The sequence below is a fragment of the Watersipora subatra genome, chromosome 6 (assembly GCF_963576615.1).
Source record: "Watersipora subatra chromosome 6, tzWatSuba1.1, whole genome shotgun sequence".
NCBI classification, from domain to species: Eukaryota; Metazoa; Bryozoa; class Gymnolaemata; order Cheilostomatida; family Watersiporidae; genus Watersipora; species Watersipora subatra.
Genome location: NC_088713.1, coordinates 34,480,155 through 34,501,940, shown reverse-complemented (window position 1 = coordinate 34,501,940; position 21,786 = coordinate 34,480,155). Strand labels below are relative to the sequence as shown.

At 36.5% G+C, this 21,786-nt stretch overlaps 1 long non-coding RNA gene across 1 annotated transcript; it reads right to left on the bottom strand.

Annotated features, from left to right (window-relative positions):
- Positions 1 to 10,562: 10,562 nt before the first annotated feature.
- Positions 10,563 to 21,527, bottom strand: LOC137398512 (uncharacterized). Its single transcript, XR_010978953.1, has 4 exons — positions 21,413 to 21,527; positions 20,609 to 20,771; positions 11,749 to 11,957; positions 10,563 to 10,685 (listed from the first exon to the last, which is right to left on the bottom strand). It is a non-coding gene; the product is annotated as an uncharacterized lncRNA (long non-coding RNA).
- Between the last annotated feature and the right edge of the window lie 259 nt (positions 21,528 to 21,786).

The following is a 21,786-nucleotide window of genomic DNA, read 5'->3' as shown; positions in this document are numbered from 1 at the left end:
TAGTACATGTATTCTCCTAATACTATACTGTATTAATCTATGTTTAATATTACAATATTAATGTCATTTAATTGTAATATGATATTATTAGTATTTTATCTTTTTAATTGCGTGTATTATTCTTGTTATAATAACAAAACTAATTCATACTGCATATCTATCTGTAAAACGTAATATATTAATCTATAATTGATAAAATAATGTTATAAGTTTTACGATGAATTTAGCCAAATTTTTAACCCCACTCGCTTATAGATATGTTATATAAAATAGTTATTGTCATTTTCTGGTGTCATCATTAATAGCATATTAATATTATTAGATGATTATTATTAGTATTAGATGATGAAGAGTTTGTGTCAACCACTGAAGACTGGGAAGAGTTTTAGTGCTATGTTGGCCAGCGTCAAACGCTCTCCAATTACATGTAAGATAGAGCTGAACTTAACCAAACTTGACAAAATATAATAGGATATCCGTAGAGTTATTACTCACCTTTTTATGTTTACAATATCATGGATTCTGATAAGGTTTTGTAAAATCTGTGTCATGATTGCATGGCTATATATTTATTCTTTTTCTGATCAAGCAAATATGATACAATAACAGGAAATGATGTTGTACAAATCTCATTGCAAGTCAACTATTGTGTTGTGATTTCAGACCCAAATCCTCCTTCAAAGTGGAAAAAATAATAGTAAGTGTGACAGCACTCCAGCGACTATTTCACTGCCACGCCTGCGCCCTCCCCTGCTCATTCACGATGGTGTGAGAATGTGGATGGGTAGAGTTCAAGGTTACATGAGCCTCCTGTCACCAATCGTACACTTGGGAAACAACTGCCAGGGTGAACAGAGCTCACGTCATCAACCCCCTGCTGGCAGCTGCATCACTCTTTTCTGGCGGATGACTTACGCAGAACCTCCGTTTTCTGTCGCTCCTGAACATCGCGATACCAAGCCACAGCGTTTGCCTCTACCAACAAAGAGAATACTTACATGGTGTGAGTGTTAATATTTACCCATAAACTTAGAAAATGTGAGTAAAAGCTTGGCACACTAATTGAATAACGACATTTAGAAACAATTTTTTTTTTAAATGAAAATAGGTCATCCTTCAAGCGAAATATTTAATATATTTAAAATTCTGATTCTTCATCATAATATAGCACAAAAAGGGGTAAGAGGATTCTACTTTCTTACACTAATGATAATGATACAAATTAATCTTGTATAATGAAATTTTACAATATTTTACAGTGTATTGCTGAGCAGTACACCCTGCATAACGAGGGATTGATGGCAGCAATCGATTGGGAGCTTGATTTGGCAGGTGATGGTAGGTGTGATAGTCCGGGGCATTGCGCACTATACGGGGCCTACACTATGATAGATCACAGCTGCGGTTTAATAGTCAGCAGCCATCTTGTCAAGGTAAAACTTTGACAGTTTTTACTTCACAGCCTGACAAAAGCCCAAATTTTTTAGTAGTTGTCAATACATAAACATGAAGTTGCTGATCTAGCTAAATAATTCATTCAAATAATGTGAAAGTGATTGTTGGTCATAACTTTCTTTACTTTGCAGTCAATGGGGACCACCAGCTCCAACACCAAAAACAATAATTGCTGATCATCAAAATAATCTCGATCTTTATATAATAAAATCACAAAACTAATACACTCTCTACTGTAGTAAGTGTGCAAGCCAAATATAACAGTTCTCCTTGTGTTCCACGAGTTCAGAATATGTGTGTTCAACCGATGCATTAAATGTGTAACACAAGAATTGTAGACAATGCTTGACACATTAGCATAGCTTTGGTGATGTTGGCATTAAATAAAAATCCAACTCACTATGATATCGCAGGCAATTATTCCACCCCAACTCATGGGGTGCAGGTGCCCCAAGTTCGTCCACACCAGGATGCATACACAGGCATTCATGCTCCCTGCGGTCATGGAGACGATGCGCAAACTCAGCATCATGGCAGCACAAACATTCAGGAAGAGATGGCATGTCTTGACAGCGCTCGCAGACACACCACTCTGTAGCCGGTGGTATTAGCTCCTAAAGAAATGAACAGATATGTCTATGCCACCATAGCTAATACATCAGGTCGCTGTTATCCAACAGTATATCAGTGCAGGACTAGATTTAAATATTAAAATTGTTAATGTTGTCATTCGAGAAAAATCTGTAATTATTTTTTCGCAACTTGAAGCGATAATTATCATCATTAAAATCATACATATATATATATATATAAAATATTCGTTCTATCACTCTCTAGCTAAAACTATTAAGTACTACTAGCTAGCTTGGCAGATAACAGTTGGCTAGTGGCGGTGCCTACTTGCTGGGAGGTTTGATTCTGTTGAAGATATTCTTCAGATAGAGCGTCAGGCTCAAAACGCCAGTGTCTTAACTCTTCAGAATTGGGCATTTTTATGATCGCAACTCAGACAAGTACGCGTACGTTGAATTGTCGGGCGGAATGGCCAAGCTGAAACTGTAAAGTAGCGAGCATCTATATTTGATACGGGGTCTTCGGTAAAACCTGAAGTGTTTGTCATAAACTATTGCTACGATAAGTTTTATATTGAGGTTTTTATTGGCCTTTCAAGACAATAACCAAACTCCGCGGATACGTCATCAAAATCAAGAGATTCCAATCTACGGCGGCTTTTCGTTTTTGAGCTTTTAAGAGCTTGTAATCACATTTCCACATATTTGGCACCTACGATACAACGGAGTAAGACATGGCGAATCTTTTGATACCAAATAACTGTAATGTGAATTTTGTTGCAAGTCAACCTTTAAAGATAGTTGCGTATTGTTACATAGAGTAGAAATATACTTTACTGTCCCAAACATTATTTTTCACCATAATCGAAAGTTTGAGTGCAAATATGTGATTACAAACAAGAAGTAATTTCTAAAATACGGCGCTAGAAGTTTTTGTAAGCATTCCAACCTTGTAATGAATGCAAAGAGGCTAGAAATAAAACCTGAAAACAAACTGTAACAGCATATTTTATGGGAACATTTATTTTAACACTCAACACTACACGCCTTCGAAGAATTTTCTGGAACATTCATGTAAAAAATTGATGATATTTTCTTTCAAGCTCATCGCTGAAGGAAAACTTCACATTACTAAGGATAGCTTCACGTTACTAAGGAAGGCTACGTTACTAGGGAAGGCTTGATTTATCTGACAAACCTGATTTATCTTTTGCGTTTGGATCAGCACCACGTTCACATAAGAGCCTCGCTTTATCTCCACGACCAAGCCGAGCTGCATGGTGAAGTGCTGTCTCTCCCTCATCATGTTCATTGACCGACGCCCCCGAGTCCAGCAGGCTGTTCTGGATCTGAGTCTAGAACAACAAATTGAGATGATTGAAGTCAGAGACAGACGGACAAAAAAAACTGGTCAGAGCAACAGATAAAAGTACAGTCAAACCTCCATCAATTACAGTCGAACCCCTTCTTACAACTGCCTTCACATAAAACATGAAATTCCCTCAAATATTTAGCTATGCCTAAAAATCTTCCTACGCATAACATTGAAAGTTCTGAAGAACAGCGGTTTCATAAGGTATTGTAGAGAATATATTAAATGTTAAATATCAAGCATAAAAACTTAAAAAATAAACATATTAGCTAAGTTAGTTTAAAGTTTACTTGGTTAGAGTAAGTTAGAGTAACTTACACCCTAGATTTCTATCACAGTATCTACCTCCAGACATATATTTTACCAAACCTACATTTCCATTTATGTGCCTTTAACCACAAGATTTTTAACTACTACTTGATTAATTCAAAAATTCAGTACTACTTTTGATAAGGTCAATGAGTATTCAAAGCATTTTTAATTGTGCAAAAATTAACTAAGTTATTGTTGATTGGTCCGTAAGCAGTGTAGTTATTGTTGATTGGTCAATGAGCAGTGTAGCTATTGTTTATTGGTCAATGAGCAGTGTAGCTATTGTTGATCGCTCAATGAGCAGTGTAGCTATTGTTGATCGGCCAATGTGCGATGTAGCTATTGTTTATTGGTCAATGAGCAGTGTAGCTATCGTTGATTGGTCAATGAGCAGTGTAGTTATTGTTTATTGGTCAATGAGCATTGTAGCTATTGTTTATTGGTCAATGAGCAGTGTAGCTATTGTTGATCAGTCAATGAGCAGTGTAGCTATTGTTGATTGGTCAATGAGCAGTGTAGCTAGTGTTGATTGGTCAATGAGCAGTGTAGCTATTGTTGATCGGTCAATGAGCAGTGTAGCTATTGTTGATCGGCCGATGTGCGGTGTAGCTATTGTTTATTGGTCAATGAACAGTGTAGCTAGTTTTGATTGGTCAATGAGCAGTGTAGCCATTGTGGATTGGTCAATGGGCAATGTAGCTATTGTTTATTGGTCAATGAGCAGTGTAGCTATCGTTGATTGGTCAATGAGCAGTTTAGTATTGTTGATTGGTCAATGAGCAGTGTAGTTATTGTTTATTGGTCAATGAGCAGTGTAGCTATTGTTTATTGGTCAATGAACAGTGTAGCTATTGTTGATCAGTCAATGAGCAGTGTAGCTGTTGTTGATTGGTCAATGAGCAGTGTAGCTAGTGTTGATTGGTCAATGAACATTGTAGCTATTGTTGATTGGTCTCTACTAAGACCAATTGAGCAAAGTGAGCAACCACTTAACAAGTTTACACTACAAAAGCTGTCAACAGTTTTTCATGCAAATCTCTCTTCAGAGGAATTGGAAGGCTCTGTAGCATTTTCATTAAAAAAAAACAGACTTTAATAAAACAACTGTCTCATTAAGGAAGAAAATGTTTATAGCATTCCCAATATCTCCTTGAGGAGGGGTGAGGGTTGCACTCGGCAGGGTTGCAATGCAGTGCTGAGGTATCTAAGCTCTGTCACCTTCCAAGTTTGTCTCTGGTGTTAGTCGTCTCCTCTTGGCAGCTAAATGCACAATGTTTCAAATGTGAAATCAAAACGCAGCTTATTTTAAAAATGTCAAGTTGTAAAATATCAAAACGGAATGCTGAGGAGACAACTCTGATCTAAAAGGGCAAATAAAATAGCAGATACAAAATACACACGAGTTACAATATATTTCCTAGTAAAACATTGACCAGTGATCCTGCACTGTCATAGACTTATTCATCAGTTCTCATTAATAGACTTACTCAGTTCTCCTTTATTATACTTATTCTCCAGTTACTAAACTATTACTAACCACAATATAATCTAACAGTATGATTAGTTATTAGCCATTCAATAATAGAGGTACTTGCTGAAGCAATAGAGTTACTCAGCAACAGCATTACTCACCTATGTAATAGATTTGCATAGCAATACAAATATTCATCTATGTAACAGTGTTATTCACCTATACAATAGAGCTACCTACTTAAATAGATTTACACAGGTAGGCAGTAAAGCTATTCAAAAACACTCACTCACTTTAGGAGTTACTCACTTTTCTAATAAAATTACTCACCTATCCAATCGCTTAGCAAGAGATGCAGCAGTGTTACTAACTATTACATCTATTGTTACGAGTAAGATCAAGTAAGATATCAATGAAAAGTACACAATGATCACCGGTTATAAAGGCAGCTCATTTATTTCTTATCAACAAGACATCAATTAGATTAGAATTAGATATATTATTCAGATGAGTAAACAGCATGCAATGTAAATAGCATGCTCACATCTTACCATTGCTTAGGAAAACTATTTCTATATCAGTGCCTGATCATTTTAAAATCTAAACTTATTTATGTATAGAGAGTAAATTTTGTATGTTTAGTATTTATCTGTAGTTTGAATATTTGCTTTGTTGATGTTCTGTTTTGAGATTCAACATTGTTCAAAAATATTGAATCATACTCCCGACAACATACCCTGTCACGGAGTATGATGTCTGCTCAGCTCACTGCAAGCGGAGGCTGTGCGTGTTGTTAAGTGCCAGTGTGACACAAACAATAACTTTGTGATCCTGACTGGACATGTCTGACTCCAGTGCCAGAGGAACCTCTACACCTGGAGACATGCCCGGTTGCTGAGAGCAATTTAAGATTGGATGACATTCCTGTCACCACAGGAGGTCTTTTATTGGGAATTAAACCTCAACCTGTTGTTTGCAAGTTGGCATTCAGGCTCAGGCCGTTCCTAGCCTGAGGCCTCTCATTCCGTGAAACCTAAATATATGTATCTATAAGGCACCTACCAGAATTGATGCGATCCAGTTTACACTCATTCTCCTCTCCATCTCCTCCTTTCCGAGCGAGGCCAGCAGGTGAGTTGTTACCAAAGAAGTTTTTAAAAAACCACTGGACGCCATGGGCTCTCTTCCTCTGCGCCGAAATCAGCTCACCAACGAGAATGGCCACAACAATAATCGAAACGGAGCCGATGACCACGTAAACCCAGTTGGTTTCGACTAAAATGTGACACATCATTCCGTCATCACAAGAAGGCAGCAAATGATAATCACTTTTGATAAACACCGATAAGATAATAAGGTATTGAAAAGAATAGAGGTAAAAATGTGTTAGTGTGTTCTCAATAAACACGGCGATGGTCGGGACAATCTTATTCGGTAACTTAGTTAATAGGTAATTATTTATTTTGAGAAAATGTTTGCTTGGGTGGTCAGAGCCATGCAGTTGCTCTGTTGCTACATGATGTAATTCAATTATGGTATGATTGCCACCCGAGCTCGACCAATCAGATTATAGGAATACAGTCAAACATGGATAACTCGGCCACGGATAGCTCGAACACATGGTTAACTCGAACGGTTTCTTCGGTCCGTTCCCACATAATGATAAATTGCTATAGATAACTCGAACGCAACACTGTTAACTCAAACTGTTTTTTCTCAACGGCTACCGAAACGGTTGTTATCGCTTTAGAAAATCACTTTATTCCAAGCCATAGAGGTAAACCTCAACTTTTCGTAATTCATAAGCGTTGTTATGACCACCATTGGCAAAATATTTTTGTCAACGACTTTTCTAAAGGTTTGGTGAAATTTGATTTATACCAAACATCCGCATAGCGATCGCCCTTCGAAAGCAAGGTAAAGTGAGGTAATCTTTGCATAAACTTCAAGAAAAATCGGCAAAATTGATCGTGGGTAAAACGCTCAAAAGAAAAATATGTATTTTCTTTTGAGCATTTCATCAACGATCAAGTTTTGCCAATGTCAATCTAAAAACTTCCCGGCAATAACGTCACCTCAAACAAGAAACCAATCTCAAGCGATAGAAAATCTCTATACTTTTTGATAAAAACGTTTTAAACTTTACATTAGATGGATTTAATTTGAAACAAGCCAGTTGTGCTTCTGATTTATATTTTAGTTTGTATATCTGAATAATGAGTTCTAATTTTAATCACAAGGGAGAATAACTACTGCATAGAGTTAAAAACTAGCCGTAAGGCATAAATACTAAACGTAGTTGAGTTCTAAAACATTTTTAAAATCATGGCCTGGGCTTTGAGCTAACACCATTGCCAATGCATCACATTTCTTTACAAAATTATTCAACATTGTCACAAGATATGCAGAATGGCGTCATCGCAAAAATAGACGCTAGGCAGAAGTACCAAACGTAGCCGAGTTTCAAAACTTCTTTAAAATCATTGCCGGTGCTTCGAGTTTTATTGCCATTGCATCAAACTGTACAAAATTATTCAAGGTTTTCACAAGTTATTAGGCATGGCTTCGTCATCGCAAAAAATCTCTCCAAGTCTTTTTACATTGAAATAAACTCTATCAATTTCTAATACCGAAGTTGAGGACGATCATGATTCTGATCTGGACATTATGGTATGTATTTGATTTGCAAAGCTGATACGTTTTTCCATAATTAACTGCATTAGTTAATTATTTTGTTTAAAAACTGATCGCTTTCATTAAATCCTTCAGCTATTGTTTTTGTACTTCCGTAACACTTGTTAATATTTTTTCTTTTTTGTGTTTACTGCAGATTGAGAATGAAACAACCTACTCCGATTACGAAAACTAGAGACAAGTAGTAATATTCATCAAGGCAGGAGTATTGGCAGAGAAGCAACCAGTCAACCCAGACCCCTTCGTCGACAACAACTCCTTGATATCGCTGCAACAAACACGATTATATTTTTATTTTGTGTACAGATATATTATAATTTATTACAAACTTGAGTACAAATAAAATATTTCCAATACAAATAAAACTTTACAAACGATGGAGTAAATATAAACAGTTTAGTCCATATGGCGGTTGTCTAGCAATAAAATTGAACTGGTACCCTTGATAAATGAATACTAGCGTGTAATGGTGCTCTCTGACTAGTTATTTTGGTAATAGCAGCTCTATATCGCTGTCACTGTCTTGGGTAGATGCTAAAGGCGATTCTCTCACTACTACATGACTGGTAAGGAAGTTATCATCAAACTCTCTTCGGGGCTTACTATTGCAAAGTTCTGCCGGTTGGCCAAAAATGTGTGCTCGTAAAGGCGTTTTTGTTCCTTTTTTTAAAACAGATATATTCTTCTTGTTAGCAGCTGCAGTAATTTCTACCTAATTTCAAAACCTCCTGAATGATTGGTTATCTTCTAAGAATAACATCTACCACCCTTGTAATCATGGTGCCTTCGTGTACGATGAAAAATCTCTCTCACACTAAAACAAATAACGAAGCGGTAGGGATGGAAAAAATAAATATTGCGTTTTACCGAAAACCTAAAATAAAAATCAACTAATTTAGTAAATGGTTTTAAAAAAACTCATTACTTACCAACAACTGTTGGTTCATCAAAGGCCTCCAAATCGATGAATATTCGTGAAAACCCCTGAGTGCAGCATAAAATTTATAGCTTAGCGTGATCGACTCGTAGTTGGAAGGTGTGGTGTATACCGCGTTTTGGTGTACGAGCACACGCAAAGCGTGCATGCGTATGATTAACTCTATTGTAAGACGCAATAGAGTTAACTCTTCATAGAGAGTAACAGTTGTCAGCCGCGAATAAATTAATCCGCGAATATGCATGAAATAACAATTTTCGCGAAATATAACTCCGCGAATAAATTCATCCTGTACGGTATATCACCTCTATATACAAGGATGAAAGTAGAACAGCCACTGATATGAGAATGTCTATAGGCAGCAATGGCAGTCCACCAAGCATGACTAACCATCTTAAAAAGATAATGTATAATCTAGAAATAGTGTGCCTTATTTTTTGAAGAATAAATATCACAAAAACAGAAAACAATAATACTTTCTAACAAAAGAGAGATTAGCTTGTTGCCATTGTGCGTGAGCAACCTCTCCAAGATCAAGTATGGTGTACGCTTAGCTTACTGCAAGCAGAGTGTGCGTGTTTGTAAAATTAGCTATGATTTGAATGCTTGTTTATCATAGCTCATGTATGAATATTTGTTCAGTTTGTCGACGCATCGTCACACTGTTAAGTCTTCAATTATAGTGTGCTCTGTTTACTGTCACCAACAGTGACCTTCTGTGGTAATTGAACCCCCAATCTGTCATTTTCAGGTGACACGCTCTAGATAACCATATACTAAATGTAAATGCTTTTGTTGGCCGCATTGAAAACGAGCCATAGATGGCACCTACTCGCCGAATAGCTGTGCAGTCCTTCCGGAGAGGCAGGTTGAAGGAGCACTCATTGCCATCATAATCACAGGCAAATGAGTCACACTCCTGGTCACACACACACACCCTTTCATGTCTTTTAAGGGCAGCCCATCGTCTCACATAGCTGCCTTAGAGTATGCAGTGGCGCTGCTGCATTGTGGATATCGTCACATCCGCGCCGATGCCTTGAGGAAACGATGCATCATAAACTTCACACCACAGGCCATTCCAGTACCTGACAAACAAGCAACATAGAATATCAACCAACATATCAAATTAACTAAAATAATATCTACCTAAATCGTTGTGCCGATCGTGTTGTTTTCGAGACCGATTTTAAAACGCTTTAAAAAAGCCTTGATGCATTTGAAGGTTAGTGGTCCAATCTTTATTTTGAGCACAAAATCGGAATCAGCGTGTCTGATTTACCTAGAAAATATGATAAAAGTTGTATGTGACAGTTATGGTTTAATATATCTAAACAGTGTGTCAATCAATCATCTCTTAAGCAAATGGCCTATGAACTGAATAGTCTCTCAACTAAATGGTCAATGAACTAAATGGTCTAGATAGTAAATAAGCAGCCTGTGAACTAAATGGTGTTTTAAATGAACGACTAAACGGTCCATCATTAAATAGACTACCAGCTAACAGAAGAATCTAAAAAAATCATAAAAGAATATGAAAGCCATAAGTGGTTATATTTGAACTTATCTCATACCTTCTACCGACAATGAAAAGGAGATGACTCTATGTAGCCGCACTATTACATCAACCTCCATTTTGGAGGGGAGCCGAATGACAGTCATCGGTGTTGATCTCACAGTTCTGACCCTGGAAACCATCGAGACAGCGACAAGAATAACCGCCAAGATGGTTGACGCAAGAAGAGCCATGGGTACACAGATTTGAGTCACACTCATTGATCTCGGTCTCGCAGCAACTGCCGGTGTAGCCAACAGCGCGATGACACTTGTGAGAATCACCATGGTTGGAATACATGCCCCGTTTTCACACACCTGTAATTAACCATTGTATGTTTCAGTTTATGAACTTTTTATAACTGTAACTTTCAATTCACTATCCTGACTACTCCGTAATACTATTAAATTACTGACTTTTAAAACACGTCTGTTCAACTCACTCAATAATTCCTGATTTCTGTCTTTTTATTTCTGTTGTTGGCATGTAACGCAAAACATAATTTTGTAGAGGATTACTAATGGCAATGAAAATTTATACCTACATACTTATATACATTCTTATTATGTATATAAGTAACAAGCGATCTAGTCTTTGTATAGTAACAGGAACTTGCCAGAAAATTCTAAAGTCATCTAACAATTGGTAGATAAAATTGACCAATGAAATATAGAGGTGTTTGTTGAGGCCTGCCGATTGAACAGTATATCAAACAGTATATCAAACTCTAGCTGTTTGATGTTATGAAGAAAAAGCTGAAAGCTCTAATACTTTCGCGTCTACCGTCGGAGGTACAAAAAATTCAACTAGGTGATTCAACTGCCAAATAAGATTTTGTGTGGCCCAACAGCCGGAGGGCGCTGGGCCACACAAGTAGACCAGAGAAGTCTCTGGTCTACTTCTAATTTTCGGGTGCTATTTCCTTTGCTTTTTCTAAAACTTTGAATTTTATTATTAAGTGACTAACTATATTTTATACAAAAAGTAACTCTATATTTAAGAGTAACAATTTATCAATAGGTAACTCTATTTAAATGTCAACAAATCTATTTTCAAGTGAGCAACTATACTATTTGTACATCAATTAATCTATTCATAGACAAGTGAATCAGTTTACAGGTGAGTAACTCTATATATATAAATGAGTAACTTTGTATTGCATTGTACATTGGTGGGACAACTGTGTATTGTCGAGTGACTGCATAAATGAGTAACTCCATGTGAAGATGAGTAGCTCTATTTATAAGTGAGTAAATGTATTTATAAGTAAGTCTATTTGTAGGTGAGTAACTCTACTGCTGAGTAACTTTCTAGCACACAAAGAGTAACTCTATTGCAGAGATGAATAACTCTATGCTTGACAGTACGGTATAGCCATACCTCATCAACAGATACTCGTTTCCTGTTAGCCACGTACTCGCAGCTCCTCTGCGCGATGTCACACACGACTCCTGACCAGCGTGGTGCGCACTCGCTGTTGTAGATGTACACATGTCTCTGCCCGCATGTCGCGCCATTCTTACATGTCACGCCATTCTTACATGGCTCTTTCTCTTCACACCACAACTCGAGCATTCCACAATGTGGTCCTGCAATAACAATATTACCTATTTAAAAACAAGTACAAAACATTATCTTCATGATATGAAGTTTAAAAGTTGAATGGTGAAGGTTGTATATTTTGAATACGAATAACTTTTCTGTTCAAAAATGTTTATTTTTATTTATTTTAACGCCGGGCATTCATCTAGTGTATTTGTAATTTATATCAGTCTGACTTACGGAGGTACCTCGGAACACATTAGGGTATTAATATGGTAAAATCTGTTTTTACTTGAGAAGTCTTTTAGATTTATGATGCAACTAGTTGGCTATTGAAAGATGAGGCATGCACGATTCAGTTAAACTAATAGGGATATACTGATGACATCAATAGACTTCAGCATCACTCTTTTTCCCATTTTAGAAGTAAACCAGTTCAGGTATTTTTGTTTTACGTTGTGGAAGACAGAAGTTTATTGTTATCTAGTTGAAGTTAATTTTCTGAAAAGGATTGGGATTTCACAGCAATGAGCTGATACACTTTGTAGACTAAATGGACTGGCCAGCAAGGTTGGCTCGGTTTGAACCAGTCGAAAAAACCCGGTTTTTATGGTTTTTTCCATTTTCTTTAAAACAATATTTTAAGCTCGTAGTGGTTTATGTGCGATAGAAATGCAATTATATGTAATTATCAGCTGTAAAAGTTTATTTAGGACACATTAGTAAATTGATGGCAGAGCTCAAGTTAAAACTACATGTAATCCTAGCACAACAATAAATTAGCGAATTTCATTTTCAATTGCTTTTATCAAGTGATATAATGACCTCTTTAATGATGAAATATAAAAATCATGTGAAATATGCTAATCCAATCATGGTCTCTAATAAAGAATGAATACTTTCTCAAGTCTGGCCAATTAGGAAAGATTCCTTTTACTTAGAAATTAAAATATAAATTCCTTTTGGGCAAAAGTTTTAAGTTTGCAAACCAATATTTTATTTATTGGGCACAAGCCCAAGTAGTTGGATCGTTAGAATTCAGTTTATCAAGCTTTTTGTGTTTTTAAAAGTTGTGTTTTAAATTTCCAACACACCTCGCACACAGGATTCCATTTGACAGTTTTTCACTCGAACTGCAAAAGGCAAAGGTTCTAAGGCAAAATGTAATAGGTGTGCTGTGGTAACGCGAGGTCACGCAAATAGGCTTAAAGCTCATGTAGTACATGTATAACGTCAAGCTGACGACACCAACTTAGACAGTGATGCTAGTATTCAGGTGATAGAAGTTGAGTCATCTGCCGCTGCTCCAAACACTAGCAATGCATCTGCATTACGCTCTGCTCTACATTACCACATGACTAATCACTTGGATTAAAATTTCTACTAATACATGGAACTATATGTAAAATAGTCACTTTATGTGATAAGATTTCTGCTCTGTATTTCATCGATCATGTTTGATTAAAGGTTCATTCCGAAATTTCCATGTTTTCTCTCCTTTTTTTCATAACAACTCCCACAGTACCATCTTTAATAGATGATTCCACATACTGTATGTATGTTCAATACTCAATCATGCACTCCCACAGTACCTTCTTTAATAGATGATTCCACATACTGTATGTATGTTCAATACTCAATCATGCACTCCCACAGTACCTTCTTTAATAGATGATTCCACCTACTGTATGCATGTTCAATACTCAATCATGCACTCCCACAGTACCTTCTTTAACAGATGATTCCACATACTGTATGTATGTTCAATACTCAATCATGCACTCCCACAGTACCATCTTTAATAGATGATTCCACATACTGTATGCATGTTCAATACTCAATCATGCACTCCCACAGTACCATCTTTAATAGATGATTCCACATACTGTATGTATGTTCAATACTCAATCATGCACTCCCACAGTACCTTCTTTAATAGATGATTCGACATACTGTATGTATGTTCAATACTCAATCATGCACTCCCACAGTACCATCTTTAATAGATGATTCCACATACTGTATGTATGTTCAATACTCAATCATGCACTCCCACAGTACCTTCTTTAATAGATGATTCCACATATGTATGTTCAATACTCAATCACGCGCTCCCACAGTACCTTCTTTAATAGATGATTCCACATACTGTATGTATGTTCAATACTCAATCATACACTCCCACAGTACCTTCTTTAATAGATGATTCCACATACTGTATGTATGTTCAATACTCAATCATACACTCCCACAGTACCATCTTTAATAGATGATTCCACATACTGTATGTATGTTCAATACTCAATCATGCACTCCCACAGTACCATCTTTAATAGATGATTCCACATACTGTATGTATGTTCAATACTCAATCATGCACTCCCACAGTACCATCTTTAACAGATGATTCCACATACTGTATGTATGTTCAATACTCAATCATGCACTCCCACAGTACCTTCTTTAATAGATGATTCCACATACTGTATGTATGTTCAATATTCAATCATGCACTCCCACAGTACCTTCTTTAATAGATGATTCCACATACTGTATGTATGTTCAATACTCAATCATGCACTCCCACAGTACCATTTTTAATAGATGATTCCACATACTGTATGTATGTTCAATACTCAATCATGCACTCCCACAGTACCATCTTTAATAGATGATTCCACATACTGTATGTATGTTCAATACTCAATCATGCACTCCCACAGTACCATCTTTAATAGATGATTCCACATACTGTATGTATGTTCAATACTCAATCATGCACTCCCACAGTACCATCTTTAACAGATGATTCCACATACTGTATGTATGTTCAATACTCAATCATGCACTCCCACAGTACCTTCTTTAATAGATGATTCCACATACTGTATGTATGTTCAATACTCAATCATGCACTCCCACAGTACCTTCTTTAATAGATGATTCCACATATGTATGTTCAATACTCAATCATGCACTACCACAGTACCTTCTTTAATAGATGATTCCACATACTGTATGTATGTTCAATACTCAATCATACACTCCCACAGTACCTTCTTTAATAGATGATTCCACATACTGTATGTATGTTCAATACTCAATCATACACTCCCACAGTACCATCTTTAATAGATGATTCCACATACTGTATGTATGTTCAATACTCAATCATGCACTCCCACAGTACCATCTTTAATAGATGATTCCACATACTGTATGTATGTTCAATACTCAATCATGCACTCCCACAGTACCATCTTTAACAGATGATTCCACATACTGTATGTATGTTCAATACTCAAGCATACACTCCCACAGTACCATCTTTAATAGATGATTCAACATACTGTATGTATGTTCAATACTCAATCATGCACTCCCACAGTACCATCTTTAATAGATGATTCCACATACTGTATGTATGTTCAATACTCAATCATGCACTCCCACAGTACCATCTTTAACAGATGATACCACATACTGTATGTATGTTCAATACTCAATCATGCACTCCCACAGTACCATCTTTAACAGATGATTCCACATACTGTATGTATGTTCAATACTCAATCATGCACTCCCACAGTACCTTCTTTAATAGGTGATTCCACATACTGTATGTATGTTCAATACTCAATCATACACTCCCACAGTACCTTCTTTAATAGATGATTCCACCTACTGTATGCATGTTCAATACTCAATCATGCACTCCCACAGTACCTTCTTTAATAGATGATTCCACCTACTGTATGCATGTTCAATACTCAATCATGCACTCCCATAGTACCATCTTTAATAGATGATTCGACATACTGTATGTATGTTCAATACTCAATCATGCACTCCCACAGTACCATCTTTAATAGATGATTCCACATACTGTATGTATGTTCAATACTCAATCATGCACTCCCACAGTACCTTCTTTAATAGATGATTCCACATACTGTATGTATGTTCAATACTCAATCATGCACTCCAACAGTACCATCTTTAATAGATGATTCCACATACTGTATGTATGTTCAATACTCAATCATGCACTCCCACAGTACCATCTTTAATAGATGATTCCACATACTGTATGTATGTTCAATACTCAATCATGCACTCCCACAGTACCTTCTTTAATAGATGATTCCACATACTGTATGTATGTTCAATACTCAATCATGCACTCCAACAGTACCATCTTTAATAGATGATTCCACATACTGTATGTATGTTTAATACTCAATCATGCACTCCCACAGTACCTTCTTTAATAGATGATTCCACATACTGTATGTATGTTCAATACTCAATCATGCACTCCCACAGTACCTTCTTTAATAGATGATTCCACATACTGTATGTATGTTCAATACTCAATCATGCACTCCCACAGTACCATCTTTAATAGATGATTCCACATACTGTATGTATGTTCAATACTCAATCATACACTCCCACAGTACCTTCTTTAATAGATGATTCCACATACTGTATGTATGTTCAATACTCAATCATGCACTCCCACAGTACCATCTTTAATAGATGATTCCACCTACTGTATGCATGTTCAATACTCAATCATACACTCCCACAGTACCTTCTTTAATAGATGATTCCACATACTGTATGTATGTTCAATACTCAATCATGCACTCCCACAGTACCATCTTTAATAGATGATTCCACATACTGTATGTATGTTCAATACTCAATCATGCACTCCCACAGTACCTTCTTTAATAGATGATTCCACATACTGTATGTATGTTCAATACTCAATCATGCACTCCCACAGTACCATCTTTAATAGATGATTCCACATACTGTATGTATGTTCAATACTCAATCATGCACTCCCATAGTACCATCTTTAATAGATGATTCCACCTACTGTATGTATGTTCAATACTCAATCATGCAGCTGTAGTAAGTGATGTTAAGTAAACTTAAAATTGCAAAACTTTAGTAAAAACATTAAAACTGGTTTAAACCAAAAAAACCTGGTTTTTCGGTTTTTTCATAAAAACCATGGTTTTTTCCAACCCTGCTGGTCAGTGTTGTTGAAAACCATTTTTGTATTAGTACCCTACATTTTTTTGCTACGCTCAATAATATTTGATTATTTCCATTATACATTTTGATTGTATGTGAAAGGTTACTGACTTGTGTGTTCAATTGGTGAAAAGGCACTGTCATATTAGCAAATAAGAATCTATGTAGTGATACAGAAGTATTGTGGGTTTTTTAAGTCTAGTATCTGCAGACTACTTGATTTTAGTTACCATAAGCCTAGAGCTTGTGTAATGAAACAAGCAAACTACCATTTGATTACTGTTTAAAGCTTCACATTGTTTGGTGTTAAAGTGCTGATGCACGATGTATTACAATATTTGCAGGATCGAATTGAAATACACCCATCAGCATGTGTCGGAAGAAGGCAAAAAATCTGCAGCGCCGACAAAGTAGCGAATCTCCTCGTAAGAGCGAAGCGAGTCGAGATAAAACTAGAGGTGATTGATCTTTCTTTAGCTTATATTCTGTCCTCCATCACATGACTTTCATGTATGTTACCTATTAACGCATTGTATTGGTATTCACACCTAACCATTGCAGATCAGCCAGTAAAAGCCCGGCGCCGCTTCCGCCCAGGTGGAAGAGCGAGACATAAAATTCGAAAACTAGAAGAATCGACTAATCTGCTTATACGCTTATCTGCTTAAAGTTGCCGTTTTCTCATTTGGTATGTGCTAGTACTACAAGCAGTAAGTACAACACACACAAAAACTTTAAAAACTGGCACATACAAAGTTTGTACACTGTGCTTTTGGAGCAAAGGTGTATTCATACAAAGCTATCTTTTCGTCCTGTTGATTACTTAATTATATTATTACTACTAAGTATTTGTCCATATTAAGGCCAGTGCTTGTAGATGGCCGGTGAATTTAAGTACAAATTCCAATTTGCAGCCAAATTGATTTGGTATGTTGCAGTATACAATGTCTGTGTTGCTGCTCTATTGCTATAAGACCACTTCCTCGTTGTATTCTTTGTAGGTGCGTGAGATAGCTCAGATTACAATACACGCACCTGTGGTGGAACGCAACTGCTATTTGTGCATTACAAGAGGTAAGGTGAGACAATTCTTAACTACGCACAGGTGGTCTCAATATGGCATTGTACAGCTAATGCGCAGCACACGCGCTACCCCTATCTCTGGCAAATACCAATTACATGTACTTCATAATACTATGTATGATATTCTGGTTAACACCAACTCATTTGAATTTCCTGAAAATCCTCGAACTTTGTTCCGCTCTGATCAAATGTAGCATCAAATTTTTCCAACTTCAAAGTCTGTCTGTGGTGAAGTCTATGCAAGTCACGAATATGGTTACAGGGCAGATAACTTTATATTTTAATCTAGAGTATTTCCTTATGAAACATATTGTTATTGTAGCAGTTGTACTAGTCGACAGCAAACGTGAAGTCCTCTCATAGTTAAATGGGGTCACCTTTTATCTGGGTGTTAATTAAGAAAGGGGACCAAACTGGCCTTACTCAATGGGAAGTTTTCATGCTATGCGCAAGTGATCAGTCAAATTGGCCGGTTTCGTTGAAGCGGAACTTTCATTGCATCATTTATGTTCGAGATTCAATCTCAATCAATTAGAAAATCATTATCATTTAAGGCCTCTTACGTACATGTATATAGCAAACATTTATCATTTTGGATTGTTGGTATCGTAGGGAAAGCAAATGTCATGGCCTTTATTCCAATAGGGCCAATTCTCATTGGTCATCTATTTGTCCATAGCTTGCACTATTGTCTGTACTCGTGCAGCAAATGTCTATGCACCAAGTCTCCTTTTGTCAAGTGTGACCAACTCTTGCAGTTACATAAACTTAAAAAGTAACATAAACAATAAAAACCGAGCTGTTTCTTGCTTAGCCCTTATTTTCTACAAAGTGCCAATTTATTTAAAAAATTTAATTTTTTCAACACATGTTTTCGGCGTTTGCATAATATCAACCATGACAAGGTACCATGACAAGTTTCCACTCTCCTCTGGCCTCCCAAGCAAGCCAATCAAACTAATGGTTCTAGCGTTGTAGTAAATATGTTGATACAGTCAATGTTTGTATAGCGACCGGCTGATGTTAAAATTCATCAAATTCTCGATTTTATTCAACTCACCAAGTTAGCCCGCAGTAATAGACAATATTTTTATGGTTTCTCATTGCGGACAAAAACATTATCATATACAGAGCTGCTTTCAAATGACTTTTTTATGATTCAAATCAAATCATATACGGCGAACTACAAATCAAATCAAATTCCACACCCTTGTCAATATTTTTATGGTTTCTCATTGTGGACAGAAACATAATATACATGCCAGCGATACCATTCCTAATTCTTAGGCAGTGTTCTTTTTATCTTTTACACTTAAGTTAAGGGTACCGCGGATTAGCAGGGCATCCTTCCCGGGTTTTTAAGCGAAGCCTCCAAATAACTAATTTGCTCTCCATTTGAGGTGTAATATAAATGTAATAATACCGGTGTATCAAGTAAAAGCTTATTATACTGTATTAGCTAGTGTGTGTAGTCCGTATTGTTGCTGCTGTACAGCTCACTACCCATTATTTCACACTTACCGGTATCTCTAGTAACCAGAACATTTATTATTTCGGACTTTACATCGCAACAATCTTTAGCTATTATAGTTGCCATGTAAAGGCTAGGATGAACTTATTCCTTAGATCTGGCCCACTAAAGATCAGTCTGTGTATTTGTATAAAGTTTTTATATACCTGTTACGGCTTTTTCTAGGCAACCGAGGCATACCTAACGGGTATGTTCCAAGAAGCGAAAATATGTGCTGCTCATGCGAAAAGGGTAACAGTCATGGTGAAAGACATTCAACTGAGTCGCAGACTACAGCCTGCTCTTTAATCTATAAAAGTAATTTGTCTATTTTCATTGCTTTACTTGTACATGTTTAAAGCTTGTATTATTGTATAGATTTTTATAATACCCTCACTGCCGAAAAAAGAAATGCTGATCTGCTTTATATGTTACATTTATATAGTAGCACATATTGCTGACTGGAATTTTTTAAATTATACCAAAAATCAAAATAATATGTGCTATAGTATAAAAAATAACGCTATCATTTTTAGCAATTCGGTGTATACTCATGAAGACAACATGAATAATGCATGACTCTTGCAACATATTGTAAACAAATGGTTTCAAAAATGATGCGAAAAATAAGTTAGAAATGGATCTACCGCTGGAAGTGAATGTTTATTCTTGGCTTTTTTGAGTTAGTGGAGAGCTCCGAGACGCGCAAATGCGCTATCAGCCCGCTGTTCAGGAGTCTGTTGCATAACACTAGCCTGTCTTGACAAACTGTTGTTTTTGCAGAGTTGTTCCACCGTCGAGCGGGCGAGCAACACAACAGCTTGTCACAAGACGTACTGCACCAGCTGCACTGAAAGGGGAGGTATTTTTACGCACCACATATGGCTAACAGACTTTTGTATTTCTGCTATTTGCAATTAATTTATTTAACCATTAAATATTTAAAAATAGCAAAATATACTAATATAAATAGAGATCATACAAAAGTCTGTTAAAAAGTCTGTAAGCCAATTTCGGTGCGGAAACATATCTGCATATTTGGCGAATGGTCACCTATTCTGATCCAGAATCCTCGGCAGAGGAGCTCTCGCTCAGTATTGACTGTATCATCTTTGCATCTTTACAGTAGACGATCTCCCTCTCATTGCATCTCATAGATTTTTCAAAAATGAGGTTATCATACTTCTGCACAAGCTTGGACTTGATCTGCCGATTTCTAAAACAGTAACTGTAACTGTGTGCAAATTAATTTTCTTTCCCTGAGATGGCTCTCAGTCAATTTTTAAGCAAAATTCTTGAGGCAGGTGATTACTTCCTTCTCCCATATCATGCTGCTGAGTATCAATGCTAAACAAAAAAAGGGAATGTGAGAATTATATTACGATGTCAATAACACATCAAATCATATGATTTGCGAGCCAGTCATATTCAGTGAACATTACCATCCCTTAGCCCATAATAATAAGAACACAGCACAGCCCACCAAATATTTAGATGGTCACAGGAATGGTGCCAAATCACACAATTTTTTAAATCATTATTTGAAGGGAAATATGGAAACTGATAGATTGTGACTTGTTAGCAGGTTAATATTATTCACAATCATCACAAACACACGATTAGTTTCACATAGTGACATATAATCCCCTTGTATGCTTATTTCATGCTAAAAGACAATAATTATTAATTACAACGTAACACCTTCCGGTTATCATAGATTCATTTTACAAGAAAAGACTTAACAAATCAACGGAAGGATACGTAAAATCGCTACAACATGGCTCAAGTTTTACCAGATTTAAACTTTGTCATGCGCATTTTATTGAACTTGAATGAATGATGTGAAATCTGCCATACCATTTTCTTTCAGCAGCGGAGATGTAGGTATAATCTTTGTGGCATTTCTTGTGATAATGCATCTCTGAAGCAATAGGATCTTTGACAAAGTGCATAAGTATGCGGTTATCTTGCTTCTGTCTTGCTGCATCTTTTAGACCACCTACAGAGCAGAAAGCATATGACATGTCTTTGTGTAACAGTAGGCCTACAATGTTTTGAATTTATAATCCATGATATGAGAAAACACAACCTTGCTAAACCTCTGAGTGCAGTCTGTTTTTCATGACTATTAGCCCGAATAACACACCTGCATGAACAGTCTTAGCTCAAATGAGTTTGTCAAGTACTGTCTTCGATTTTGCAGACAAGTATCAGGTTTGTTTCTCGCAGAT